This window comes from Herpailurus yagouaroundi, unplaced genomic scaffold (assembly GCF_014898765.1).
Source record: "Herpailurus yagouaroundi ecotype Mexico unplaced genomic scaffold, PumYag 198, whole genome shotgun sequence".
NCBI classification, from domain to species: Eukaryota; Metazoa; Chordata; class Mammalia; order Carnivora; family Felidae; genus Herpailurus; species Herpailurus yagouaroundi.
The window spans coordinates 8,739,569-8,765,943 of NW_024412429.1; the positions used below are offsets into that span (position 1 = coordinate 8,739,569).

General features: G+C 46.6%; 1 long non-coding RNA gene across 2 annotated transcripts; it reads left to right on the plus strand.

Moving 5' to 3' along the window:
• Positions 1-13,122: 13,122 nt before the first annotated feature.
• LOC121013232 (uncharacterized) lies at positions 13,123-25,896 on the plus strand. 2 transcript variants are annotated; one of them, XR_005782587.1, is made up of 3 exons: positions 13,123-14,114; positions 23,233-23,800; positions 25,853-25,896. It is a non-coding gene; the product is annotated as an uncharacterized LOC121013232 (long non-coding RNA). The 2 variants fall into 2 exon arrangements; XR_005782586.1 differs by lacking the exon at positions 25,853-25,896 and having other exon boundaries at positions 13,137-14,114; positions 23,233-23,823.
• Positions 25,897-26,375: the final 479 nt, after the last annotated feature.

Consider the following 26,375-nt stretch of genomic DNA (forward strand, 5'->3'; position numbering starts at 1 on the left):
ATTGAAACATGCTCTCAAAAAATATTGAAAATTGAAAGATATGCTTGAGAATATCGATGCTTCCTCTAAAAGGACTGAGGATACTTTCTTCTTCCAGGCTGTTTAGGGGGTTGACTCCAGCCTCTAACCTGGGCACTGAGATGTGGCAAGCAATTTAGAGCAGAGGAGATACAGAGGACTTGACTTAATGAAGTCTGATTTTGACTAGATCAAGAGTGCTAGCAAAAGAAGTGGAAATTTGAATGGTGACAGTTTGCCATCTTGACAAAAGTAGAAGTTTTAAATATTTTTTAAGTTTATTTATTTTGAGAGAGAGAGAGAGCGCCCAAGTGCACGTAAGCGGGGTAGGAGCAGAGAGAGAGGGAGAGAGAGAGAATCCCAAGCAGGCTCTGTGCTGTCAGCCCAGAGCCCGACCCAGGGCTCGATCTCACAAACCATGAGATTATGAGATCAAGAGTCAGATGTTTAACAGACTGAGCCACCCAGGCACCCTAATTTTTGGATTTTGATTTCATTGGTTAGATATTGTGGATCTAACCAATTGGTAATTGGTAATTTTTAAAAGGTTGTGTGTGTGTGTGTATATATATATATATATATATGAAAGAAATATATATATATGAATATATATATGAATATGCATATTGGTATTGGTATTGGTAATTTTTAAAAACTCCCACATTATTCTTATGCTGACTGGTTGAATATGGTTCAATATCAGGAACTCATAATGACATTGCTCTTTGTAGGACAATACCAGGCACAACCCCATATAAGGAGTTACTAGTGCTTATACCAAAGCTATCACACTTGCGCAGGAGTGTTGAATCAGTGACAGCCATGCGATGAACTGTGATTTTTCAAAACTGATGAATAACCCTTGGTAAAATTTCAAATACAGAATGTACAATTTTCTCTTTGAATCATATAACGGTTGCATTCTTGGAAAATTCAGTGTCTGCTAAAACTACAAACATACTTTCTACTATATGTAGAAGTGAAATTGGGGTTCCAGGCTCAGAAAGCTATAAACAAATGTTTCACCTATAAAACTGTCTGGTAGGACATTGAAAAATGGTACAAAATTGGCTCATACCTCCCTGGCCTCCACCAACTAATGCAGTGACACCCAAGATTCGTAATTATCAAAAGGTCCTGCAGATTTCCAAAATGCTCCCTAGGGGGTGGTGTCCCTCCACCGAGAACTATTGGTTAGACTTGATGACAACTTAGAGATGACACTTCTCCAGCATAAATCAACATGGCTAAGAGTTGTCATTGGCAAGCATATGTCTACAGTCCTGTATGTGTGTGAAGAAGCAAGTTCCCTATGGGGGGTGGGTGGGCATGCTAAGGGAGGGCAGCTCTTGTGTGGACTCACACGTGTGTGGGGACACAATGACACAGTAAGAGGGGACTCGAGATGTTGGCAGTCTGTGAGGTGGTGACTCATTTGTAAGGACACACGCTGATATTTGACCTGACTGTGCTAGAATCCAATAACTTAGAAGTGGAGCTGCCAGAAAACACACAAGATAGATTTTTGGAAGCTATGTTGGAAACTGATTGGCTGAGGGAGAGGGAGCCATGCTTTCCAATGTCTCCATCAAGCAGCCTTCTCCGGAGCCTGCGTGTGCTGGGGCATTCTTAGACTTCTGCACTCAGCCAAACTTTCCCTCTTCCTTCCACTCTCCTACTAAATGAGAAAATCGCTACTTCTGGGGATTAAATGCTTCCCAATGACTTGGAAATTGTGATGGGGACTTGTAGTTCATGAATCATTGAGGGATTACCATGGGGCCTCACAAAGACCCGTAGACGTATGCTGAAGACAGACACCAAAAAACACATCAGTAGTGATGAGAGAAGTACTTTATTTTCCCATTTTGAACACTCTCTGTTTTCAAGCTATAAATACTGTCTCCTTTCCTTCCCAAATAATTTTCTTCTAGGGAACCTTCGTATTGTGACACACGTGTATATTCGTGTATTTGCTTTAAATGCCATTTGCCACGGAGGAGAAGGAGGCCCTAATCCTTGTGTCCACACATCGCCACCCCTTTGTTCTCTCAGCAAAGCAGTGAGTAGCACAGAGTTTGCTGCTCGGGACTCAGGGAAGTTCTCGTGTGTACATTAAGGTGCTCCATTTGGCTGCAAGGGGAGGGTTCTTGGGAAGCTCTGCACTGAGTCCCTGCGGCATTTTAGACTGCCGCTGACTCAGTACTCAGAGCCAAAATCAGAGAAAACACGTTTTGATGACTTTCACCATGTCAGAGCTACCGATATTTAAAAATCTTTCACGGATACCATTGGTGAGTGTAATTGCTGGTATAAAATATTCTGGTGTAACCACCCAGCATTAAAGGAAAAGCTGGATCCGAAAATCCTGATGTCAGGAAACAAAATATAAATTTCAAGATAGTGGTTTGCCTTGTTGGAAAACCCACAAGCTTCAGGATCCAGTGGGTCTGTGCTAAGGTCCTGGTTCCTCTATTTCCCAGCCAAGAGGCCTTAAAGCTGCTTGCCTCTCTGAGTCTCAGGGTCTCTCTCTGAAAAATGTGGCTCAAAATAGTTACTTTGCAAAGTGTGTTTTGCACAAGGTTAAACGTGAGAGAGAAAGAGGGAGACATGGTTAAAGACCAGAGTGAGAATCTTCTCACCAGCAAGGAATGATACTTAGGAAATTAATTTATTACACTCAGTTTATGTTTCCAAACTGAGAGTTTATTTAGCTAGGTTATTGTGTCTTGATAATGGTACTCACCCCAAAAGAGAAAGCATTAATGCTGCAAATACAATTAGGAATCACAAATTTTGCATCACACATCATGGAGTCAAGTTTGATCATCACCCATTTGAGCGGTAACACTTCTGACTGTGTCAAAATCAATGGTTCTCAGCAATTTGGGGGAACATCCCTTTGAGAATCTTATGAGAGATCACCAATAAATGCATGTATCTTCATATATCCACAAAAGTGCATATATAACCTTAGGAGGCTCACGGATCACTGAATTTCATGTAATGATCTTTTGAGGGCCTGTGGACCTTGTGTCTGAAATCCCAGAATACACACTTATTAAGAGATAGCTTTTACATTTGGGGTTCTTGATTTTGATCATCACCGCCAGGATTTTATTTTCTTTTATTTCAAGCTAACATATACAACAAATTGCTCGTTAAAAGAGAGCAGAGATCATGGAAAAAATAAATCTGCTCCAAAATTATGTATTGTCTGTGTTTGCTCTCTGCACATGCTTGCGAGGGAAGAGGGAGATATTTCAGAGAAGTGTTTATGATACCGGGCATTTGTAATGAGCTGTAGTTTGAATATCCCCTAGAGCAGTTCACTTCGTCTCATTGCCGGGAATGATCTCTTGCAGTGTCCAGCTACTTGGAAAAGAGAAGAAGGGATGGGTCATGGATGGACTTGAGCTATTAGATGAAGTGGGTTCTGGGGACTTGGATTCCTGGTGGCTTTGTTGTTATTAGACAGCTGCTCTTGAGAGGGCTGGAAAGGGGAAGGTATGTAGTCTGCTTGCTGCCCAGAAAGAAGTTTTCCCTCAACTGGGGATTCATGTGAAGCCTACTCCCTGGAAGGGTGATGCTTCGTCATCATTCATACCTTTTGTCAATTGCTTTCACTGGATCTGGGCCTCTCTGGATTGGCCTCATTGGAGGAGGGTTTTATTTGAGCTGAGTTGGATGACTCCAGGGCCAGTTATGGAAGTGAGGGCACTTTGGAGAAAGAACCCCTACCAGTGGCTTGGATAAAGTCACTTTCCCTCTCAGGCTTTTAGTGTTCTCACTGTGAAAATATCGAAAGCAAGACTGTCATCTCCACGGTTCATCCATTTAGTGATTTCATTCAATTCAACAAATATTTATTGAGAGCTATTTGCCAGGAATGTTCTAGGCACTTGGAAGAGATCAGCAAACAAAACAAACAAAAATCACCGTCCCCCTAGAGAGCATTGGGTGAGGGGTTGGGGAGTATTGGGAATTGTAATTGTTCACAGGGTGGTCGTTGAGGAGATGACATTTGGGGAAAGATGTGAAGAGAGAGACGGGGCAAAGCTTTCCAAGCAGAGAGCAGCCAGAGCAAAAGTCCTGAGGCTGGAGTGCTGTCCTTGGAGGGACAGCGAGGGGGCAGTGTTGCCCGAGCTGTGAAAGCAGGTGGGGAGGAGGAGGAGCATGTGAGGTCACAGACACAATGGGAGGCAGATAGAGCTCCCAGATGCCCTCATTGGCTAGTGGAGCTAAGACTGGGTTTTGGCCCCATATATCTCTTGGGCCGTGAACAATGCCCTTGGCATTGAAGAGCCAGCAAAATATGCTGAGGAGCCCTACATCAACTAATGTGAGAAGAAAAGATGAGAATCATCTTTCTCTACATTGTGATGTTTGGTTCAACAGGATTACTATGCCCTTAGAGCCCACTAGTAAAGCTTCTGAGACCATAGTACTTTGCTCTCCTTCCACGAGATCCCATTTTTCTGCATGAGGGGCTCCTGGAGTCTCACATGTACTCAAGAATGACCATGTCCGTCCTTCAGGCTCACCACAGTGTCCTTTCTCTTTGTCATTCCCAAGCTTACCAGTATTGTGTAGAGCATGGCATTGGCCGGGGAGTGTTCTTGGCCTCTCACACAGGGATCTGAGCCAGCATTAGCTGACTGTCCCGAGGCTGCACTTGTTGGTATGGGTCCTCTCCTGTGGGTTAGTGTTCCTTTTACAAACTCTCAGCTGGGACCCTTGCTGTAGAAGCCTCTGGAGTGGCATAACGGTTAGAATAAAAAAGAAACCATGCTACATTGACTCTGTCTGACCACGCACTTTTTAAAATGTTTATTTATTTATTTTGAACGAGGGACAGAGCGAACAGGGGAGGGGCAGAGAGAAAGAGATGGGGAGAGAGAATCCCAAGCAGGCTCCATGCTGTCAGTGCAGAGCCCGACTTGTGGCTCGATACCACGAACGCTGAGATCAAGGCCTGAGCTGAAATCAAGAGTCAGATACTTAACCGGCTGAGCCACCCAGGCGCCCCCTTACCAGGCACTTTTAGCTTTATAAGGAATTGTCTATGTGAGTTGGGCTGGTCACCTAAGTTTTCTGTGTGTGAAAAATGGGAATCCTAATAGTGTCTTGTCCTTTCTCATGGCGGTTTTGTAAAGACTAAATGATAGCAGATACATAGCACTTAGAGCAGCATCTCTAACACAAGTGCTTGATGAATATATTTTTAAAATCTTCCACATGTTCTGGAACAGTACTAATTTAAAATATTTTCTCATGGGTACCTTCAGAAACCTTCAGAAACAGGTGTTAAGTATACAATGTTTCCTTAAAAAAAGTTGATGGCGTTTATGGAGAGATTTTAAGTTTTTATCCCACTATGCAGTATTTCTGCTTCTTGGCTACGCTATGGAATTTTCAGAAGTGTGAACAAACGTACATATGAATGCGTATCACAGTATTTTTTAACAAAATATTTAACATTAGCGAAGAACTTGGGGCAATTTAAATTTACAATGATATGTGTAGTGGGTAAAAATAATTATGGCATTTGCAAAGATAGACTCTTCTACAGCTATTAAAAAGAAGATTTATAGAGAATCTTCAATGATGTGAGAGAATCCTTGTGACATAGCTTTAATTGGTAAATTCATACCTATATGTATATATATTGTACATACAGTTATATGTGTATAATATATATATAATTTCACATATATATGTATAATATATAATGCAGTATATTACTCAACTTGGTAACAAATTATCTTCTGCTATTGACAAAAACTGAAGAGAAAAATGAATTAAAAGATTAATAGTGGTTATTTCTGGGTGGTATGATTGCAGATACTTGGTTTCTTCTTTGACCTTTCTTTCATCTCTAAAATTAACATGGATTATTTTTTTTTAAGCAGGAAAAAAAAAAGCAGTGGCCTTTATTTTTAAATAGTGTGGTAAGTGCATACATACTTATCAGAGCATGTGTCTGGAATTTTATTTGGAAAATATGGTTACAGTAAATATAGGTCAGCTACTTTCCAAGATTTTTTAATTGGAAACTTTTAAACAACTTCAGAATAAATTATTTCCTGGGCTGGATCTGGATGTGAAGGGAAAATAAAATTTTAAAGGAGCTGGAGAGATGCCTTGAACGTCCCCACATACAAAGAACTCTCTTCTTGGCCTTTGTCAGGGTGAGGTTTCCTCTGTTTCTTGTTTGGAGAAATAGCTCAGAGGCCTAGAGGGTCATCTGGGCCCGGGGACAAATGCTGCGCTCCAGAGAAAGCAACTTTCCTCAGCTCTATCTCTGTGATGTCAGTGGTGACAACAGGAAATGCGGACAGAAATTGCTCTCTTGGGGAGCGGGGAGCAGCAGCCCTTGGCAGGCACAGCTGACCAGCAGCCTTAGCTCCCTCTCTGCTGCTTTGCCCCCTGGTTTCAACACTGGGACTTCGAGAACTTGAAGGGAAAGAGCAACTGGAAGAAGTTTCTGGAAGAGACTTAGCAATCGTAGCAACCCGGGGCCTGGTTTGGATCCTCATTCCTACATACTGACTGTCAAAAGACATTTGTCGGACAATTGAGGGAATTTGAACATCGAGCGGCCACTAACTGATTATAAGGCATCTTTGTTAATTTTGAGAGGTCTTACGGTCATGTGGAAAACCAAGGTTATCAGAGATGCCTTCTCAAGTATTTATAGCAAAATGACATGATATCTGAGACACAATTTAACATAGTCCAGAAGAAGGTGTGTGTGTGTGTCTGTGTGTGTGTGTGTGTGAGAGACAGAGACAGAGACAGAGACAGAGACACAGAGAGGTGTGAGGAAAAACAAAGGAAGATCAGCAAAATAACTGGGATAATTATTAAAACCAGATCATGGATAAATGAGACGTCACTAACATATTCTCTCTATTCTTGTCTACATTCAAAATTTTCCGTCCTAAAAATGTATTTTTTCTCTCTAAAAGTCTGTATTGATTTGATTGCACAATAGCATCGACACGTCAACTCCGCGAACTTCCAGGCAGAGCCTCACACTTGGGAACAACGAACAGGACACCCACTGCCTTGACCTAACAGGGCACCTGGCGGACGTCAGACAGGACTGCAGTTTACAGTTCTGAGAGAAGGTTCCATGGGCCCAAGTCTGTGCAGGCAGCCCAGGAAGGGGGAGGCCTCTCCTCTCTGCCAGAGAGCTGTTTCCTCTTTTTTTTTTTTTTTTTTTTGCAATTAACATAATTTGAAAAATTACCGCGTGGTTCAGGTTGCCTGGCGGTCCACATTTTACAAGCCGCGTAAACGTTCAGCTCTGGTGGTCTCTCTTTGTCAGCTCTGTGCGAGTCAGGGGCTGGCTCAGTGGGAGCAGAGAGAGGGCAGGTCCTGTGCCTGTGGGAAGAGAACCCCTGTTCCAGCAGAAAGCAGTTTTCCCGTGGGGACACCCTCGCCACTCAGGCGGAAGCTCTCTCAGGCCTTCTGGGTCTGGGCTTCTTTCCTTCACGCTCTTCTGAACCAGGAGAAAAATCTCCTTCGTTTTCTTCTGACTCTTAGAATTTATTCCTTAAGGTAAGGCTGCCGAAAAGTCTCCCTTCTGTCTTTTTTCCTTTCCTGCTTTGGAACCCGGGGTCCCTTTTGTTCTCTCTAGAGTTTTCCCCGAATTACTGGATCTCTGGCTGCAGGGCCCAGACCAGACAGGCCCCGCTGACACTGACACAAGTGACCTCCATCTCAGCGCACGGCCATTTATTTCTAGGAATGACGTGTCCGGGAAGCCCTCAAAAACACGCGAGCGTGTACACAAGCATACAGTAGTCATATCAGCACTTGCCACAGACCCCCTGTTCATGACAAAGGCATAAATGCATAGTTTATTCTTGTTTGCGGATTGGGAGTTTCGGCTGCATAAATCATAGCACTGCCAGGTTAGGAGGAACCTTAGGGAGTATTTATTTGAGTACTTTAGCCAGTGCTCACATCTCTCCATGCATCAAATAGAATCAGGTAATTAAGTTTTGAAGAGTGTCGTGATTTGAACATCTTCTAGAGCTGAACAGTGGTACTTATCTGCAAGTACCTATGCTGGCCACAGGTGGATCTTGACCCCAATTCAGGTGGCAGGTGTAGGGGCCAGGCTGTCCGAATTTAGCCTAGACCACAGCATAAAAGGAAACGTTCAATATTTTGCCCCTGATTTGTGCATCTAATATATTTTTGTGATCTATCACCATACGTACAGAATGATTCCGTTTTTCCCTACGTTTATTTCATTATTTCCCTACATAGGCAAGAGCCTTTAAGGTTCTATTCCTTGCATATAAAACAAGTAATGGTTTCTGTCACTTCTGGCTGAATAAATTAGAAACTTACACATAATTCTTGGCAATAGGGATACAGTATGCTTAAAGGCTGATGGAAACAGACAGGTCTTTAAGCATATGTTTTATAAACATTATTAAATCACTTATCTGATAAGTTAATCCAGTAAAATAAACCACATTTTTCTTAAGTGTATTTTAGAATATGAAGAGGACAAAAATGTATACACATACTAAATTATTCAATAACCTCTTTCTTTCTTCTTTCTTTCTTTCTTTCTTTCTTTCTTTCTTTCTTTCTTTCTCTTATGCTATTGGTTAAGAAACCGTTCAGCTGTTTTGAAATATACGTTTGCCTGAAAATGTACATCAAAACTGGCTGTTTAAAGATTTTCTTCACATTTATTTTTATGTTAATTTTTCTCTGTATTTTCTGGCCTTGACTTTGTTTCTTACTACTCTTCGATGATAGGAACATGAAACTAAACCAGATATAACTGGAGCCAGCTAAGTATTTTCCCTAAAGATTCATGTATCCACAAAGAAGCTAAGATTCTAATTGAAAATGGACATGTCTCTGGATTAGGAAGTTGATATACACATACAGCTGTCTGGGTGTAAGTTTAACCTTTGGGTCGATTTTAAAGGAGGTGAAATTTATCCCTATCATTGTGTTGTTTTTTTTTTTTTATCACCAGGTGGCAATGAATGTAAAAGACATCAAATATCCTGCCTATGTATTAGCTAACCAACAATATCACCCTTCATATGGTAAGACCTTTTGTCACTTCAAATGCACAAGTCTGTAGGACAGTGGCACCGAACCATTTCTTTCCTGTGTCCTGCAAATCAAGTATGTTGGCAGGTGTGATCAGCACTTACAGGTCTCTGTGCCTCTGCTTGAGTGCAATACGCTGGGGTGCTTTGTGCATGGAAAGAACAAGTAGGGCGGAGGAAAACAGAGTATGGGTGTAACCTTGAACAGCCTGGATTGGAACCCCACCTGCACTTGGCGCATATTTAAGCTCTCAGCGTCTCTCATCTATAACATGGAGAGAATGACACCTAACTGTCAATGGGTTGTGAGGATTAGTGGGCGCCTTGTCTGCCTGGAGTGTGGTACATAATGGGTAAATGACAAAGGGTAGCTGTCATCATCACTGTGGTTATTAATTCACAAATATTATTGGCTCAGGTGCTAGGTTCTGGTGATAAAAAGATGAATAAGACAGGGGCACCTGGGTGGCTCAGTCAGTTAAACATCCGACTTCGGATGAAGTAAACATTTTTAAAAAGATGAATAAGAATCATTGTAATCTAGAAGCTTCTAATCAAATTGGAGAACAGAAACAGATCATTTTAATGCAATGTGGTACGTAATCTAATAAAGGGCACACCCCTGAGGAATGTGAGTCAGAAGACATTAACCAGTTGAAGAGGAGATGCCAATGACCATGGCTGGTGCCAGCATCTGAGGGAGAGAAGACCTGAGCTAGGACTGACTAACCAACATCATCACAGTGAACACAAAGGGCCAAAAGCTCAAAGAAGAGGTGAAGCGTAAGACCGCCAGTGGGGAGCACCATACCCATCCTGGAAGGAAAGGTATTCGGGGATCAGTTTCCTTAGGGGAGTGACTCCTTCCACAGTACTAGTCAAAAGGCTCCACAAGGAAGGCGGGGACTGAGCTAAGTGTTGAAGTGTGGATTTCACGTCAAAAGACAGGGGAGGGAAATCGTGCCACTTACAGGGGATTGGGGCAGTGGGCAAATTTGCAAGGACAGGGTCAGGACAAACAGGTTGATCAGAAAGATAAGTGAGCACAGGAATTTGAAGAACATTGAATGGGTAACAAACAGGAGTGGAAGCCACTGGGGATGGGATCCCAGCTGCAGAGCTCTGTGTAGGGCAGTGGCGCACATGCAAGGTGTTAATGCCAGAGACAGGATCGTGACAGAGGCGTGGAAAGGAGGGGACAGAACAGGAGATGGTTGGGGAAAAAAAAAAAAATCAAGAGACCTGAGTATCTGACTAGATGTGGAGGTTTGGGGTGGGAGTAGGAGGCAGAGGGGAGTCTAAGATTTTTCACTGGGTAATAATAATAATTATTATTTTTATTTTTTTAATGTTTATTTTTGAGAGAGAGAGAGAGAGAATGGGGAAGGAGCAGAGAGAGAGAGAGGGAGACACAGAATCCAAAGCAGGCTCCAGGCTCTGAACTGTCAGCACAGAGTCTGACGTGGGGCTCGAACTCACAAACTGTGAGATCATGACCTGAGCCAAAGTTGGACGCTCAACCAACTGAGCCACCCTATTCATTTGCTTATTATCTATCCATTCATTAGTTCATTCACTCATTGTGTCCTTATTGGGATCCCTGCTCAGGGCTGGACGACATGATGCTATTGATACAAGGGGACAGGACACACTTCTGCCCCCAAGAAGCTCACTGCTGGAAACCCCAACTTTTACCTGTAAACATCTCAGCTTTCATCCACCTTCTCCCCTCAGTGCTGCCTCAGTTTCTTTTTCTGTAGCCAACAGCCGCCAATGCAAGATGTAGAATCAAAATGTTTCAGGTTTGTTTCCCATGGAAGGGAGTAGGGGGTTATACTTTCTAAATATTCTAGGACATTTCTTTCTTTTAAATTTAAAACAGATAGAAAGGACATTTGCCAGGGTTGGGGGGGGGGAAGCTAGTTTTCCAGACAGTGATCATATTTGAGATGGACTTCCAAATGAGTGGAACCCAAAGGTATTATCTTCCTGGAAGTTATCTGCTGAAGATACACTGTCTTTGGGCTGAATCCAAAGCTCCCCCCGACTGCCATTAGGCAGGTGCGGTCCTGATCTTCAGTGGGCTTTGGGAGAACCTGCTTGGGAACCTAGCCCCACGGGGTGGACGTGTCTGTGAAAGACGTTCTGGTTCAGAACACTAGCTTTGTGCCTGTGCTTGTTTTTGCACACGAATCTTCTCTTCATGCATCTGGTCAATAGTTTATTCCCAAGAATGTGAAGTCATTGTTGGCCAGAGAACTCCAGCCCCTGGAATTTGGTCTTTAACTCCTGCGTGAGTGTCTGTTGTCTGGATTCCTTGTGTCCTCGGTGCCCCCAGGGTTCGTCTCCAAGCAGGCAGGTGCCGGGAGACAGGACCATGGGTAGACCAGACGACACGAGGAGGGACTGGCAGAGTTCTCTGCTGTGGTGTCGTGATTCATAAATACGATCTTCGTATGTTTCATGTGTTGCGAGGGGGCACCCGCAATGGTGTTCTTTCCTGCCTCTTTCAAGCACTATCTTCCCCTCTTCTCACCATTAGTCAGTCTTTGCTACCTGGGAAGGGGCTGTGTACTTTTCACTGAGCGGTCAGGATTATTTCTTGAGGGCTTTCAGAAGACCCCAGGCCCTTTGTGGCAGTTGCCAGGGACAGAGCTTTCAAACTTCAGGAGACACACGTTGTACCCCAGGGGGAATTTTGCCCCCTTGTAGTGCACCTGCCCAGGACATGGGGCGATTAGCGTCCCCTGCTGTCCTGTGATCAGAGGCGGGAGAGACCTCTCTCTGCTTAGCCTCTACTTGTTTACATGCAGGAAGAGTGGAGGAGTGTCTCTCCAACCCATTGGATGTCCCTTGGGTGCCGGGACTGGGGCTTTAACTCCCTTTCCAGCAACCCCTCACATGACAGCACTCTGCACGTGAAAGACACATGCTGTGGGTTGAACCATAGAAGCCTAATGAGTCTGTGTGAGAGCTGGGGTGAGAAAAGCAGCTTAGGTCATGCTCCGGTTATCTAGCGCTGCGTAACAAAGCGCCCCATGGCCTCGTGCCAGAGAACAAGAAGCATTTTATTATGCTTATGGTTCTTTATGGCTGAGATTTAAAGGTGGCACATTAAGGAGACTTATCTCTGCTCCACAGTGTCTGAGCCTCAGCTGGGAAGACCAGCATGTCTGAGGGGACCCAAGTAACTGCACTGGGGGTCATTTGGAGGCTTCTCCACACACATGTCTGGAGTCTGAGCTGGGGCTGGGGTGCCACGAAGACTGGGCTTAGTGGGGTCCTCACCAGAGCTTCTCCAAGCACAGTGGTTCCAGGTGACCAGACCTATGACTTGGAATCAGGGCTCAAAGAGTGTGTGTTCTGGTAAATGAGACCTTCTACACCGAGCCTTGGAGGCCCTTCCACCCCTTCCACCACCTTCCATCAGTCAGCGTGGCCACAGAGCTGCCACAAGCCCCAGGAAGAGAGGCCTTACCTTCTGGGGGAAGAACATCAAAGCATTTGAGGCCACAAGTCCCACCTAAATGGAGAATCTCCCTCAGTATGGAAGACAAGGCAGGTGCACAGGTGGGAAAAAAATGAGAAAGTTTCGTGCCCAGAGAAGGCAAATGGAGATTTTTCTTTTACTTTAAAAAAAAATTTTTTTTTAATGTTTATTTTTGAGAGAGAGAGAGAGAGAGACAGAGTGCAAGCAGGGGAGGGGCAGAGAGAGAGGGGGACACAGAATCCCAAGCAGGTGCCAGGCTCTGAGCTGTGAGCACAGAGCCCGACATGGGCCCCAAGCTCACAAACTGCGAGATCATGACCTGAGCGGAAGTCAGGTGCTTAACTGACTGAGCCACCCAGGCACCCCTGGAGATAAAAAAAAAAAAAAAAAAAAAAAAGATTAACCTCCGGGGCACCAACCATGAGTTCTGAGCTTCTCTGTTTCTTCCACTCCCGGGGAGAGAAGCGGGGGTGGGGGTGGGGGGGTGGCTCCAGGTGAGTCAGGCGACAGAGCCACCTCTGGGGCTTCCCCCGGGGTCTGGGTACAGGTGCTTACCTTGACCTCTGAGCACAAGCTCAGACCTCCAAGCACATCAACCTGACAACTGTAAGCATTTTCATTCAAGACTTCCTACGGAAGTCTGGTCCCTAGAGGTCAACATTTCCCATGAGTACTCCGATTCAGGGACACGATCCTCTTAGGGCCTCTCCCGGGGGCGGGGTTGAAAAGCAGACTCCATGCACTACCCCAGTCAGCCGGCTTTAGTTCCGAGGCCCCTCCCCCGTCCCTGAGGCTTGGCCTTGGCTGGAGAAGGGCGTCTGTGCTCAAAGTCCCACACCTGACCTATGGCCCTGGAGGAAGCTTATGTGTTTGACCTTGTATCTGAAGCACCATGGAGCTTTGCAGTTTCTACTCTGCATGCCTGTGGAGTGCATCATCGGCTGACTTCACCTCCGTGAACACCACTTCACACGCATTAGAGACGAATTTTATCATCTGTGCGGGATCAGGGCTGCTAAAGAACTAAAGAAGAAAACACTGAAGCTATTTTGGGTAGCATCTTTTGGTTTGGTTTGATTTGGGTTTTTTGACTCAAATAATTTTTTAGCTCCCTAAGGTTTACCAGCTTCGTTTGGCTGTCTGGTCGGAGGCGTTTGCCATTGGAAAAGCATTTTTACTGTTAGAAGGTTGGGTCCAGGAATGTCCTCGATGAGAGCAGCATGACTTAGGATGGAGTCTTTACTGATTACTCACCCTCGCAACTCAAATCTCTCAGGAGAGGCATCTGACTTGGGGCTGGAAAATATCCTAGGAAGACGATTCTGGGCTGTGCTCAAGCTGCTTTCAGGACTCAGGAGGCCCTTATCAGCTTCTGGAGCTTTAAATAAAGGCCCACTGGGCTTGAGGCTTGAAGTGTCATGAAGAAAGGCCTTCCACTGTTATCCTAAAGAGAGTTCATTTATATCTTCAGGGAGATCCAAGCTGAAAGAGGGGCGGGTGATGAAAGTTTGAAGGTGAGTGGGGCGAAGGGAGGTAAGGGGAGGCGGAGTAGGGGCTGGGAGGAGACCCCGCGGATGAAGGGCGCCCGGATGGGAAGGGCATCTTCTGGGAAAGGCCATCAGCATCAGATAAGATCTTCAAACCCCAGGGTCGATGAGATCCCCATCTTTGCTCCTCAAGCCTGGTTTCCACAGAGCTGGAGGTGCAAATTATTTACTGATTGTATTTTTGGCTGCGGCACACAGCCCTGCAGGCACCTTTACAAGCCACAGGCAACGAAGGCCTGGCCCTCAGGGTATGATTTACCACCTACAAAAAACCCCCAAGAGCACAGTGTGTTCATGCACACACAAGAAAGCAGCAGGTTCCAAAAGTTAAAAGGAACTAGAAACTACTGGTTCACTAAATGGTGAACTTCTAGATGCTTTTCAGTGCCCGCAGAGAAATTGATATTTCTATCCTGAGCTGGGCTATGAGTTCCCCAAGGGCAACACCTCTGTATTTCTGCATTGCTGGGACGGCCCTGAGCTATGCCACACCCGGATGGCACAAGTTAGGGCCTCAGTAATGGTTGGGGGTGTGAGTAGAGCCACCTTGGGGGTGGTGGAGGATTTGCCCTTGTAAAGCAGCAGGAAGGCTGAGGAAAGCACGGGGTTTTCATGGACATGGTTTGTCCTGGAGACCGAGGGCTTCAGGGGGACCAGATGCTCTGATGGTCTTAGACTAGGGGTGGAAGATGGGGAAGCGCCCCGCCTGCCAAGGTGTGAGCCACGGCCATCGGCGCTGTCCTCACCTCAGCGGCTACATTTAGGTTCCTCAGAGTGAGGGCCCCGGGGAGCTTCGCAGTCTCTGGACGGGCTCCCACCACCTGCCGCTCCCAAGGCGGCCTGGATTCCTCCTGAGTTTCTTTGTGTTTGGGTTTTGGCGTCTGCCGTTGACAAACGTGGAGCGCCCTAAGCTCTCCTGCTGCGGCTGCTCGTCTCTCTTTCTGGATGTTTCCAACTTGAAAGCTGGAGGGGATTTTTCTTTTAATCACCTCACATTAAAAAAAATATGACTTTAATAACTTCCCAGTTTAACATTTTATTTTCTAAGGCCTCTGAGTACCCCAGTCTGACAGAATGCCTAGAAAAATAAGGTACTTAATAGACCTCGGTTAATTGGCAGCCCCTGAGCTTAATGCTTTCAGACATTCTCATTGTTCTCCAGAGGGGACAGGACATTACTCAGTTCCTCAGAGGACGAGGCCTTCTCCTCTCAGGAGACAACAATTCTGGAAAGGCAGGGGCCTGGTCTGATTTGCTTGTACCTTCTTGTCGTCTAGCTGAGCACCAGGCTCACTGAGGACACCAAGCTTGTTAAATAACAAGGTGCCACCGTCAGCCCTGTGCCACTGGCTTGGGTAGAGGCTGTCTCTGGAGGAGATTCGGATGACATCAGGAGGGCATTGGCAGCCATAAAGACCCTGGGGTGCTTGGCATGGTACAAAGTACACAGGCTTGGGGTTCTGTGGAAGGTTGTTTCCATGGTGGCCATCAAAATCCTGGCCAGTCCTTAGGCCTTGTTGACATGTGACTTTGTCTCTCCTCTCCTCCAAAGGTGGAGTCCAAGGCCCCTCCCCTGGGGTCTGGGATGGCCCCTCGTTCTGCTCTGACCAACAGAAGTTGAAGAAGCGATGTGTTTTCACATTCAAAGCTCGTGAGGCTTTAGTCTACCTTTGGTTTCCATTTTTGCTCTCTTGGAGCCCTGAGGTGCCACAGAAAGTCCCCCTATCCTGTTGGAGAAACCACATGAGGCAGAGAGATCCTGGAGAATGAGAGTCCATGAGAGAAGAGAGACCATTGAGAATGAAGGTCCTCGAGCAGAGAGGGCCAGGCTGAGGGCAGACCTATGAGTGAGGCCATCTTGGATCTCACTCATCACCAACCTGAAGCCACCTGAAGAAGCCATGCAGTGCCCTGGGGGATAGGGACAAGCATTCCAGCCGAGCCCCGCCTGTCTAGCCCAGGGACTGTGGGCAAACAGAACGGTTTTTGTTTTAAGCCACGAAGTTTGGGGCTAGGTTGTCATGCAACAATAGATAACATATAAACTGACCTAAATTCTAATTTCAGTTCTGCACTTTCTAACTGTGTGACTGTGGGCATATGGTTTTCAGCCCTTCCCCTCATATACAAAATGAAAATAATAATGCCTGCCCGGTAAAACAGCTGGCACATGTGCTCTGGAGCACCTTGCCACCAACACTGCCTCATCTGGACTTGCCCACAAGCCAGGTACAGGGTTGGTCCTGGGTGGCCACGAATGCACCACGACGTGTTGTTGCCATCCTCTTCCATCCCACAGGCTCCAGTGAGGCTGTTCCTTTTCTCTCTGCAGATGAGGAACCCAGAAACCCCGGAAGCTGGAGTTTGCAGTGAACAGAAGGTCAAGGCCAGGGTCAGAGTGCAAGGCGCCAGTCACGTTTGAGCTGAAGCTAAGAAGGGGTTTGAGCTCCTGGCAGGCAGCCGAGGCTCGGCCACAGAGCAGGTGTGCAGAACCGGCCCTCCCATTCCCCTCGGCGGGCTCAGTCTCCTGTCTTCAGAGCCCCGAGTCCCCTGTGACCGCTCTCCTCGGGCTTGCGTGCTGCGTGGGCGTCTGTTGCCTCCCACCGAGCCAGCCCTGACCGCGTGTGTAAATGTATATAAACTCCAGACACACAGAGGGTGTTCAGCACATGGTCATGATGTATTAATAATGTTCGAATCTTTAAGGTAGAATCGCGGTTCTCTTTTTTTTAAGTCCTGGACGGAGGGAACATCCATCTACTTTTCTATCAAAATCTCTGTGCCGCCTTTTCTTTCTTTTTTTTTTTTTTAATGTTTATTTACTTTGAAGAGAGAGAGAGAGAGACAGAGTGCAAATGGAGGAGGGGCAGACAGAGAGAGGGAGACACAGAATCTGAACCTCCAGGTTCTGGCTGTCAGCACAGAGCCCAATGTGGGGCTCGAACTCACTGACCATGAGATCGTGACCTGAGCTGAAGTAGGGCGCTTAACCGACTGAGCCGCCCAGGCGCCCCGTATGCTGCCTTTTCATGAGGTGTGATCCGCATTAACCCGGTGCTCTGAGTCCCAGGGCTGACAGTAAGCTCTTTCTAAACTTCACGTGGAGGCACGAGGGGTTTCTCTCTTGAGGCTGCAGCCCAGGGGAGCGAGGGGTGGGCGGGAGGGGTGTTGTGGCTGCCCCTGCTATGTAATAAATCCCCTGCCCCCCGGGGCTCCGCGCTGAGGAAGGGGGAGCGAGGTCCGTGTGTAAGTAGCTCTGGTTCCTGGTGCTTCCTGTGAATAGATCACCCAGAATAGGATTTTCCAGATTTGCAGGCTCAGATGAGATGCTTAATAGGTTGGCTGCAGAGCAAGAATTCTCAACCTCTGGAAAATAAGGAATCATAATCCTTGGATAATATTTTCCTAAGAGCAATAAATTGTGCATCCTCATTTGTGTGAAACCCTTAGCAGCGTGGCCTCGGGCAAATCCCTGAACCTCTGAGCCTCGGCCTTCTTACCTGTGAAATCAGGGGGCAGTTTTCCCCGGCTCGCGGAGTCGCTAGAGAATTAAGATCAAGGACACACCTAAAGCACTTGGCAGGTGGCTCACCACTGGCTGCTTCCATTTCTTCTGGGAGCACTGGGGTGGCCTGGCCTCTCTTCTTCCTGCTTGTTCCGTTTTCTGGACCCAACATTCCTGGATATCTTTTCCCTCCTTCAAAATTCAAGTCTGCTTTCATGTTCATCCATGGCCACTGGGTTCAGTGACCTGCCTTCCAGGCAGTGCCCCCTGAAGACTGTTTTCCCCTGCTGCCCGCCCTGGGGGGACTTGGACAGCCCCTCACATTTGGTGCATCTTGGCTTTGAAGTAGAGACCCAGACACCCCTCAGCAGGCACCTTCCTTTGGCTTCTCTCTGGGGGAGAAGATTAGCTTTGCAGAGTCATTAATTTCTTGCCAAAATCTTCTTTTTATGTGTTTCTGGCCAGGGTTAAGGGGAAAAAGGGGGGAATGCTCTGGAAAGGAACTCTTGTGTTCTGTATGAACATGAGCTCATTAGTTCTGTCCTTAATTCAAGTGAGATTTTCAGTAAAGACGTTAGATGAGACATCGAGGCTGGGTGAATCCTATCTCCCAGGCCCTCACCCCTTTCCCAGACCCTGTAGCCCATCTGCCTATTGGCTCCACACCAGGTTCTGAACGTGTTTATGCTCTTTACTTTTCCCCCTGTATCATAAGGTGTTCTCAAGAAAGGCATTTGGGAATCCATTTCTACTCAACTATAAACTGTCATTACTGATGTTCCAATCATGGGTATTACAATAGGGGAATGAATCTTGAAGTCAGAAGAATAAATCTCTAAGTGTAGAATGTTGATCATCAGTGGCAAATTGATGTTGTTGGACTCAAGAGGGGGTGGGGTGAGGGTGACAGGTCTCACCACTAGAGCCTCTTCTCTTATCACACACACTGACCACTGGCTCTACCTTCTGGGGAAGCCTGCTCAACTCACCAGCAAACGCTGAGAGCCTGCACTGTGTTCAATGAGCTGAAATATGGTGGGGGGGGGGGTGGTGAAGTGTGTGACCTTGCCGTGTTCCCTTAACCATGTTCCCACCTCTGGGAGCCCCCGTTCCTACCATGCGGTGCTTTCCATTGTCAGGTGCACAGGATGCTGTCCCACATGCCTGCTTCTCCTTTCATCTCCTCTCCCCCATGTGTCTGTCTCCACTACGAGCCGGAAACCTCTGCAGGGGGCTATGTCAGGGGCGGGGCTGAGGCAGAACCTGTACCTGTCGGGTCCCGTGAGCCTGGCTGGGAAGGGCCTGTGTGTCTCTGTGAATGCCACCCAGCCCCAGTGATCTCTAGTGGGACTTGTGATGTAGGGTTGGCTGTTGGCAAGTTGAGGAGACTTATTGCAAATGAGCAGAATCATTAAGGTGTCAGTATCCCGTCTGCGACAGAGGTCAGCAAATGAGCGTTCCCTGTCTTTGCCGGTGATTTTTACAGGTTGACCAGTCGTACATTTTTTTCATGTCGATTTAAAGCATGGTTCTGGGTGGGGATGATTCCATTAATGTTCCTGACTCTTTCACACCTGGATTTGAAAAAAGAAGTTAGAAGAAGACTTAATATCTGGAAAACATTCTGATGGTTCCATAAACCGTCAGAGCGGTTTTGCTCGTGGATGGGGAGTAGGGTGAGCAGACTTCTTGGGGTCCACTTCATACTCCTTGGCTTCCGCTAGGAGGCAAAACTGGGATTACGTGGCAGTAATTTGGCAAAACACACCCTGTCGTTCTCACTTTCATGTTTAAAACGTGGCTTCTCGGTTGTGTAGTGACTAAGGCCTGGTTTGGGGGAGTTTCGTAAATTGTTGGGCTACCTGGGGTAGGAACCCATTCATCACTGAAAACATGGAGGATATCATAGCTATTGGTTTGGGAGAGAACTTTGATAACATTTAACTTACAGTGTTTTCTGCCTTTGCTAAATGTTTGTTAAACAATACGAGCCCTGCGACACCTGAGGGGCTCAGTCAGTTAAGGGTTGTGCTCTTGGTTTTGGCTCAAATCGTGATCTCATGGTTCGTGAATTCAAGCCCCACATTTGGCTCTGTGCTGGTAGTGCGGAGCCTGCTTGGGATTCTCTGTCTTTGTCTCTGCCCCTCCCCTACTCTCTCTCTCAAAATAAATGAATAAACTTAAAAAAAAAGGAAGACTATTGAGCCCTGCTATCTCAGAGGAAGCAATAGTTTACAAAAGGGAGAATAATCTTGAAAAATTGCACATGTAATTATAGTTCAGGATCTGAAATTTCCTGATCAAAACAAATCTGTATAATAGTTTAAAAATTAGATGCATCTCCAGCTGTACCTAGTGTTCCATTGGTTCTCTCTCTCTTTTTTTGTTGTTTGTTTGTTTATTATTTATTATTATTATTTATTTTGAAAGGAGAGCATGAGCAGGGGAGGGGCAGAGAGAGAAGGAGAGAGAGAGAGAGAGAGAGAGAGAGAGAGAGAATCCCAAGCAGGTTCTGCAGTGTAAGCACGTAGCCTGACATGGGGTTTGATCTCACAAACAATGAGATCATGACCTGAGCTGAAGTCATGAGTCAGATGCTTAACTGACTGAGCCCCCCAGGCGCCCCCCAGTGGCTCTCTCTTTTAAAAAACAAAATTTTTAAAAAATATTTATTTATTTCTGAGAGAGACAGAGACAGACCGTGAGCGGGGAAGGGGCAGAGAGAAAGGGAGACGGAATCCAGAACAGGCTCCAGGCTGTGAGCTGTCAGCACAGAGCCTGACGCGGGGCTCAAACTCATGAACCGTGAGATCATGACCTCAGCCGAAGTCAGACGCTTAACCCACTGAGCCCCCCAGGCGCCCCCCAGTGGCTCTCTTAATGCAGATTCAGGACATCTGCCAAGTCCCCCAAATGAGGCAGGGGGCAGGTCTCCAGGGAGTTCAGGAACACGTCCACCCAGTGCCGCTCGGCCTCACCATTTTCTCCCTCTTTCCATCTACCTGTTCACCAGTCCACCTGGCTCTTTGCATTTCGAAGTCAGCGGCAAACACCAGCGCCCTTTCTCCCTCTGCACACCATCAGCTGGAGTTCAATGTCTGTTTACGACTGTCTGTAAGCTGTCAGGCTCGCTGCCCTGGGTGCTGATGTTGTATGGAGTTTTAAGAGAAGGCAGCTCATTTTGGTTTTACCATAGCCTCTCTCCTCAGGACTCAGATGTAAGTCCATGGGACGTTGGGCCAGAGACAAAGCAAAGGGAAAGAATCACCTTTTATCTTCAGCAGCCAAGATATGGCTACTGGACAGGCTTGTCTTCTGTCTCTTCCTCCTGGAAGGAGGAGTCCTTTCTCCTGAGGCTCCCTGAGCTCCCAGGAAACTAGACCCTGGCAGCTCCTTCCCCACCTGTCTTTAGGCCTGAGGATTCCCAGAAGTGAGGATTGCTCAAAGCAGCAGCAGAAAATTTAGTGGGGGTTGGAGTAAGAACTGGCCTGTCACTTAGACGGAAGCCGCATTCGTCACAATGACAACCAGACCTAAGATGCACGGAACGCTCACCACGTGCCAAACCCTGGACCCAGGGCCTGCAGCGTGTATCTGCGTAACCACCACCATGTGCTAGCACATTCTGTTATTGTCTCCTTTGCACAGACAGGGCGAGTTGATGACTGTGAGCGTAACGGCTGTGATACAGATACATACAAGCTGGCTAGGGGAAAGATCAGGAAAGATTTTGCTGGCGGAGATTATCCATGAGAAAGGGTATTTTAACATGTAGGTTTTATTGTTATCTGGGAATGGTCAGGCCACAGATAAGGAGACGATTGTCACCAACAAGATAGTTCATTATGCTCATAGTCCCCAAGAGGCTTGCTGTGCTACTGAGGGCCACACAGGGAAACACCGGGGGGCGGCCGGGAGGCAGAGTGGGTGAAGGAATCACAGACAGGAGACTTTATTGCAGTTTCTGTGGGAACGAATGGGTGAGGTAGGGCAAGCAGGCTTAGGATTGGCCAGTTTAAGTAATTCCAGTGGGAAAGAAAGGGGAACACTTTTGCACTGCTGGTGGGAATGCAAACTAGTGCAGCCACTCTGGAAAACGGTATGGAGGTTCCTCCAAAAACAAAAAATAGAGCTACCCTATGACCTAGCAATTGCACTAGTAGGTATTTATCCAAAGGATACAAAAATGCTGATTCAAAGGGGCACATGTGCCCCAATGTTTATAGCAGTGCTATCAACAATAGCCAAATTACGGAAAGAGCCGATGTCCATCGACTGATGAATGGATAAAGAAGATGTGGTATATATATGTATGTGTATACACACACACACACACACACACACACACACACACATACACATACACACACACACAATGGGATACAACTTGGCGATCAAAAAGAATGAAATCTTGCCATTTGCAAGAACATGGATGGAAGTAGACTGTATTATGCTAAGTGAAATAAGTCAGAGAAAGACAAATATCATATGATTTCACTCATATGTGGAATTTAAGAAAGTAAACAGATGAATTGAAGGGAAAGAAAAATAAAAACAGAGAGGGAGGCAAACCATAAGAGACTCTTAAATATAGAGAACAAACTGAGGGTTGATGGGGGTGGGGAGTGGGGGGATGAGCTAAATGGGTGATGGGCACTGAGGCAGGCACTTGTTGGGCTGAGCACTGGGTATTGTATGTAAGTGATGAATCACTGGGTTCTACTCCTGAAACCAATACTGCATGGTGTGTTAACTGGCTTGAATTTAAAAAAAAAAAAAGTTAATAAAAAGAAAAGTAAAATAAATAATTTCAGTAGGCTCTGGAGTGTCAGAGCTCTCCCTAGCTGTCTGGTACCTGGCCCTGGGGTGATTAGAACAGGGGTACAGTGGCCCTGGAGGTGAGACCTGCCAGAGGACATGAGGTGAGGGTAGGTTCTGGACTGGTTAGTTTGCATATGACAGGTGCATTCACAGGCTAGGTGCAGGAATAGACTGTTTCTAGGAATAGGCTGGGAGGAGCAGACTGCGGGGTTGGTACAGTGGGGATGGGGGTTGGGGTGGGGGGCACCTATCAGGTGAACGTGAGTGTCTTATCCCAGTGATGTCAACCTCGGCACCCGCGAGGGGACTCAGGGCGTCCCGTGTGAACTGTCAATCGGCATATTCCCAGCTATTTGGGGAATCCAGACTTGGAGGCCTTGAACAAACGCCAACCTCATGGGGCCCAAGTGAGACTGTGAAACTCCCTCGTGCATTCCCCACAGAGCGGCTCGGGCTCTACTCCAGCCTCTGCCCCACTCACTGCTGCTCTGGCAGAGGGGTGCCGTGTGATGGGAGAAGCTCGTGTGGTCCCCCGGGTTAGGGCCCCGCCCCACAGCCCTGCATCCCAGCAGCAAGCCACCTGCTGATCCCTCGCTTCTGACACCTTCCTGCTCTCTCCACTGAATGTCAAGGTTTAGGGACAGATGGGGCCAGTTCCTATGCCAGTGATTCCTTTCAACTTAGTGTGTGTGCATGTTTGGGCACGAGGTGGGGGGCGGATCTAGAGCCTAATCAGAAATTATGACTTTTTCTTTCCAGGGAGACACAGCAGAGCTGACGACGTGGCCAACAACACGAGGGGAGAGCGTGGCTGGGAGGCGGCCCTGAGCCCAAGCGCGGTTCCCATCAAGTCGCAGCCTCCCAAGCTGCGAGGGCCATGCTTACGGCTTGCCACTTGGGCCCCAAATGGTGTCTAGTTGCCTTTCTGTCACCTGACTTTGAGTCACTTTTCTGTTCTTTATCAGCCTTCTCCAGAGTACTGAATGGGCAGATAAAAGAGGGAATGTAAATTGCTCAATCGTGGTATTTTAATTGCGAGGTTTAGGGGAAATATCTAGGTTATTTATGAAGTTCGATCTTCTGTGTCGTTCACCCCCTCAGAATCGTGAAAGTTTTGCTGGGCTGGGTGATTACAGAACTGAAGAATGATGAGAGCAGAAAGATATCTGGAGCCCGGCGAACCCAGCTCCTGCATTTGAAAAAGATTTAGGGATCCTCTTGCCACGTTGCATGGCATCCGTCTGTTCCTTGCGCTAGACTGGGATCCACCTGATCACATGTGACGCCTGTTTCTTCGGAGCCTGGCACTGTGCCTGGCACGTGGAAGGTATTAAAAAAGTGTCCGTTGAATGAATGAGTGAATGACCGGCCAAACTCACACAGCTAATCTGCGGCAGAGCTCAAAGCAGAGGTCAGCTCAGTTCATTCCAGACACAACGTTCCATCCCTTACGCACATGGCCTCAGTGATATTTCATTTGATTAAACTTTGAAATTGCTCTGGGGTTAAGGTTTATGGGACCCTATCTCTTACCAGAGGAGCAGAGGTGGTCTTTACGGTCGGGTTTGTGAAACGCCATGAGCTACTCACACCTTCAGAACAGCTTTGCCCTAATGGAAAGACCTGGGTTTGAGGCTGGCCTGTGCCGTTTCCCAGTAGGTCGCCTTGGGGCAAATCACTTAATCTTGACGAGGCTCAATTTTGGGTCCTGTAAAATGGAAGAGTGGTTCTGACCGTGCCAATCTCACAAGGTCACCGTGAAGTCCAAGCACGGCCGTAAATACGACAGTCTTTTTTTTGTAAGCAGCCGCGCCTGGTCTGCAACGAAGGGTTAGAGTGGCCAGGTACAGGGAGGGGAGCCCAGGACGGAGCTGCCCCCAGCTGCCTCGAAAAAGCTCTTTGGTGTGCAGGTGATAGTTGTGTCGGGTGGTCACCCGGATGTATGTGTATGTGTATTACTTGGGGGAAGTGGAGGGACTGGGAACCCCCAGGTAGCTGGAGAGGTCAGAAAAGGTGAGAGAGAAGGGAAGCTTGCCGGGGTGAGGTTTCCCCGGGTCAATGGAGCACAGGGAGTGGGGGGAGGTGCAACGGGCAAAGCTCGCCCCTCTCATGATGTCGGAGAAGGGAGGGAGCAGGAGAGCCAGGGCCAGTCCTCAAGGCTCCTATAGTCCCCTCGTCCTTTGCAGGTAACCGGGCACAAGCCGTATTATCGAAAGCTGGTAAAATACTGCTCATAGGCAAAGAATGAGTGTATCTAGTAAAAAAAAAACGGGAGTAGGTTTTGGTGACTCAAAAAATTCTATCCAATGTTAAAATAATAGACCAATTTGGTCAATGAGTTAGGAAAAAAAGAAAAAAAAAAAAAAAGAATTAGGCAAGCCTGCTGTTTGAATTCAAACAGACCAAACAACGGATCACTGTCTGAACACTGAACTTTTTAACTTGTTCCTTTGTTGGGTTGTTGGCTTGGCGTGGGCCTGAGTGAGGAGAGCTGCTCAGAAATCTCACAGAGGAGTCAACAGCAGAACCGTGGGGCAGATCCTTCAGATAGCTGAGCACGTTGCCTTTGAAAGCGAGGGGTGGGTGCAGGGAGTGCAGACGGGGGTGGGGTGGGGGGAGGGGCAGGAGCATCCTCCCCTTTTAGGGGCTCAGTCCCATCGCTGGTCCTGGCAGGCTGCAGATGTAGGGGAGAAACACCGACTTGTACATTCCGTAGCCATCAACAGGTGATTATCTGAAGTTGGCGATCCCTCAGAGTCAGAGGGTGGGGGAAATTCATTTTAATAAGCTTTCAATGCATTTATTCAGAAAGAGGAGAGAGGTTCACAGCAGAAATGCTCTAATTAAGGCCTCTGCCAATCTGGGTGGGATGAAAGGAAATCTTTAAACCAACAATTGTATATACACACAGTAGTTTGGTTTTTTTTTTACCTTTCCGTTGTGAATTTATAGTAATAAATTTCATATTGTTTTGGTAGACGTTTCCCCAACTAGAACCAATATAAAACCTGGCTCTAATAGGAGAGGGTCAATGTCTCTTTGGCAAAAGCATAAAAATACTGAGTTATTGACTATTTTAAGAGAAATAAGGCTTTGTTTTCTACACATTTTTCATGTATGTACTAAATCCTTACTTGAATTTAATAATATTACAACAAGATGAGGAAAGAACTTTTATAATCTCAAAAGTGCCAACTGAACAGATTCTCAGAGATATTCGTAATTAGCACCTCGCCCCTCAACAACATTAAAACTGTTTGTGTATGTCCCTAAAAATAGATAATTGGCTTTCACCTCTGTTAACACTGTTGATCTGTTTTATTTATTTTTTATTTATTTTTATTTTTTTTTTAAATGTGTATTTATTTTGGGGAGAGAGACAGAGGATGAGCTGAGGAGGCGCAGAGAGAGAAGGAGACACAGAATCTGAAGCAGGCTCCAGGCTCCGAGCTGTCAGCACAGAGTCCAATGCGGGGCTCGAACTCATGGACCGAACTGGGAGATCATGACCTGAGCTGAAGTCGGATGCTTAACTGACTGAGCCACCCAGGCGCCCCACTGTTGATCTGTTTTATAATCAGCACAAAGGAAATTCAGCCTAATGCGTTGGACTGCTGCTAAATGAGTGGCTGTAGTTAATTACGTGTAGGTCTTCCTTTTACAAGGAAGCTTTTTGTGTTTAGTTTTGGCTAAAAATATGTTTTCTGCAAAATTTAAGTCATATGAGAGAGTAATTATAGAAATCTATACACGAGAACATTAAGGAGGCAGACAACGGTGACCTCCTCCCTTCCTTACCTGTCCTTTATTTAGCACCCAGTCACTGAGAAGGGAGGGATTCTTCTGTCCCTTGCCACTGTCCATGTCCCTCTTTTCTATCAATAACACCCAGGTTTACTTTG